The 3935-nt window shown below is 37.8% G+C and overlaps 1 pseudogene; it reads left to right on the forward strand.

Annotated features, from left to right (window-relative positions):
• The first annotated feature begins 645 nt into the window (after positions 1-645).
• Positions 646-2507, forward strand: LOC149521456 (SCAN domain-containing protein 3-like; annotated as a pseudogene).
• Positions 2508-3935: the final 1428 nt, after the last annotated feature.

Here is a 3935-nt window from a genome sequence, read left to right on the forward strand (position 1 = left end):
CCCAGCGAGTGTGCGTAAGGGCTGGGGACAGCAAATGATGGAGAAGAGGGAAACGGAGAGGGCGGGGCCTCTAGAAAGGGGTAGGATCTTGGGGCTTGCCCTGACATTTAAAAAGTGATCTTGAGGGTAAAAAGATTGGCGACAGTACCGTACAAAAAAATAATTTTCAAATTTCAGACCATGAAATGTGATAGATAGATAGATAGATAGATAGATAGATAGATAGATAGATAGATAGATAGATAGATAGATAGATAGATAGATAGAGGGGGTGTATGGCGATAGATAGATAGATAGATAGAGGGGGTGTATGGCGATAGATAGATAGATAGATAGATAGATAGATAGATAGATAGATAGATAGATAGATAGATAGATAGATAGATAGATAGATAGATAGATAGATATTTTGCGTTTTCACTTGTAGGTGTGCCGGTTTGGTTGGTGGGGAGGCCAAAGAATGTTGTAGAAGGCAATGGAACTTTTTCAAACTTTCTAGCACACTTGCAGGAGTGTTTGGGACTGTTCTGTCATGGGAGTAGGTCTTGTGCGGTTACTGGTGGTGGGGTATATATGTATAAGGCAGCACACGTCCGTATGTAACAGTAGTAGTAAATAAACATTTGCAATAACTTATCAAAGTAACTTGCCACCATTAAATTTATTCTAATTGGGAAAATTATTTTTATAGATTTTTTTAAATTTAATATAGTTTGGCTGTGTTTAAGAAAAAAGTATGATGAAGACTACATTAAGTATGGCTTCACTGTCATAGGAAAAAACAGGATTGATAATCCTCAATGCGTAGTATGCCACATAGTTCTTAGCAATGACTCGAGACCTAATCGTCTTGAGTGACATTTGACGAAGAATCACAGCTCTTTGACAGAGAAACCAAAAGATTTTTTTGCTGCTAAACTTCAAAATTTGAAACACATGAAGCTGGATACTACTGGAGCTTTTCATCAAGCGTCGGCCAAAGCAGTAGAAGCATCCTATCAACTGTCATTGCTCATCGCTAAAATCAGAAAGCGCACATAATTGGAGAAACTCTTGTGAAGCCTTGCTTGATGAAAGCAGCTGATATTGTGCTTGGTGTCAAAAACAAGAAAAAACTATCAGAAATTTTGCTTTCTGACAATTCCATGAAACATTGCATCGATGAGCTGGAGAAAGATCTTAAACTTCAAATTGTGGAGGCAGTGTTGGCTTCTCCTTTTTTCACAATTCAGTGCGACAATACCACTGATGTAGCGCAATGTTGTCAGTTGCTTGCCTATGTTTGATTCATTAACAATGGAACTGTAAAAGAAGAACTTTTTTTTTTCCGAAGGAATTGATGACCACATCAAAGGCTTCTGATATTATGAAAACAATTTCTGACTTTTTTGAAGAAAATAGACTTTCATGGGGAAAACTGGTTGGTGTATGCACAGACTGTGCTCCAGCAATGCTTGGCTCTCACTCTGGATTTGTGACAGTGAAAGAAAAAATCCAGCCATAACCACAACTCACTGCATCATTACACAGACAAGCGTTGGCTGCTAAAACCCTTCCAGATGATCTACGTGACTCATTGAATTTGGCAATCAAAGTTGTCAATTTTGTGAAGAACAGTGCTTTAAGTACGAGACTTTTTGTTGCTGTTTGCACGAATTTGAGAGCGGATCATAAAACTCTTTTGCTTCACACAGAGGTACAATGGCTGTCCAAAGATAACATGCTTTCGAGATTATTCAAACTGAAAGATGAAGTGGAAATTTTCCTCAAGCAACAGAAGAAAGAAGAGTTATATTATGCATTTACGGACCAAATGTTTCAACTTTCACTGGTGTACCTTGTGGACATTTCTGAATCTTTGAACAACCTCAATTTGAAGCTGCAAGAAAACAATGCTGCAAACATTATAGTGCACCATGATGCCATCAAAGCATTTACAGAAAAAGTCCAGCTTTGGAAACATCAAACACAAGTTCAGATGCCTAACTTTTCGTTTTTTCTGACATTTTTATCACTCTCTGAAAATAAAGGTTTCCAAGAAGTTTGTAAAGAGGATGTGAAGAACAAAACTGTGTTTCACCTGGACTGCTTTGTGGACGAATTCATCCCCTATTATCCAGACAACTTTTCTGGCAACCCCATTCATAAATTAGTATGCAATCCGTTCAACATTGATATTGATTCATTGCCAGAAGGATTGCAAGAACAAGCACTCAAAATAAAATATGATTCAAGTGCTAAAGATAATTTCGAAAACACAAGCTTGGAGGAATTCTGGATAAAATATTTCCCAATGTACTCAAAAGTAGCAGAAGAAGCGCTACGTATTATTCTTTCATTTTTATCAACATACCTCTGTGAAAAAAAGCTTTTCAAGTTTAGTCACATTAAAAACAAAACAAAGAAATCGACTGAATGTCGAAAACTATTTGCATTGCGTACTTTCATCTTTCAAACCTAGGATTTCCCAACTTGTGAAGAAAATGCAGCATCATCCTTCTCATTAAATTCAATTTGTTTCTGCTATTTCTTATGTTAAATTACATTTTTATTAAATTTTTGTGTCAAGAAAAACTATTTGTGCATATTTTTAATTTTAAATAATTTTATACCAAGTGTTTGTGTTTATTTATAATTTTAAATTTACAAATTGAATTTTTTGTTAAGGGGGAGTTGGATGATGGTAAAGAAGATGTGGGGGGGCATAAGGGTTTCTCAAAAATCAAAAGGGGGGTGTGATGCTGAAAACTTTGGGAACCACTGATGTAGAGGTTGGAAGGAGGGATATGGATTCACATAAATCGTTGATGAAGATATTGAACAGAGCTGGTTCCAAAACAGACCCCTGCAGAACCCCACTTGTTATGCCTTTCCAGCAGGATTGTGAACCGTTCATAACTACTCTCTGAGCATGGTTATGCAGCCAGTTATGCACCCACCTTATAGTAGCCCCATCTAAGTGGTATTTACCTAGTTTATTGATAAAAATATCATGCGAGACCGTATCAAACGCCTTACTAAAGTCTAGGTATACCACATCCACCACTTCTCCCTTATCCACAAGACTCGTTATCCTATTAAAGAAAGCTATTAGATTGGTTTGACATGATTTGTTCTTTACAAATCCATGCTGGCTGTTCCCTACTACCTTGCCACTTTCCAAGTGTTTACAGATGATTTCCTTAATTACTTGCTCCATTATCTTCCCTGGCACAGAAGTTAAACTAACTGGTCTGTAGTTTCCTGGATTGTTCTTATTTTCCTTTTTATAAATGGGCACCATAGTTTTATATAGGGACAGTAAGATATTCTGTGTCTTATTTTCTATCCCTTTCCTAATAATTCCTAGCATCCTATTTGCCTTTTTGACCGCCGCTGCACACTGCGTGGAAGTTTTCAGAGAACTGTCCACGATAACTCCAAGATCCCTTTCCTGATTTGTCATAGCCAAATTAGCCCCCATCATACTGTACGTATAGTTGGGGTTATTTTTCCCAATGTGCATTACTTTACACTTATCCACATTAAATTTCATTTGCCATTTAGCTGCCCACTCACTGAGTTTGGTGAGATCTTCTTGGAGTCCCTCTGTCTTGAATCCTAAACAGTTTGGTATCATCCGCAAACTTTACTACCTCACTGCTTACCCCTATCTCCAGATCATTTATGAATAAGTTGAAAAGGATTGGTCCCAGGACTGACCCTTGGGGGACACCACTAGTTACCCCTCTCCAATCTGAAAAGTTACCATTTATTCCTACCCTTTGTTTCCTGTCTTTTAACCAGTTCTCAACCCAAGAAAGGACCTTCACTCTTATCCCATGGCCATGTAATTTACACAAGAGCCTTCGGTGAGGGACCTTGTCAAAGGCTTTCTGAAAACCCAAGTATACTATATCTACTGGATCCCCCTTATCCGCATGCTTGTTAACCCC

This window comes from Pelodiscus sinensis, chromosome 26 (genome assembly GCF_052426305.1).
Source record: "Pelodiscus sinensis isolate ZL-2025 chromosome 26, ASM5242630v1, whole genome shotgun sequence".
NCBI classification, from domain to species: Eukaryota; Metazoa; Chordata; order Testudines; family Trionychidae; genus Pelodiscus; species Pelodiscus sinensis.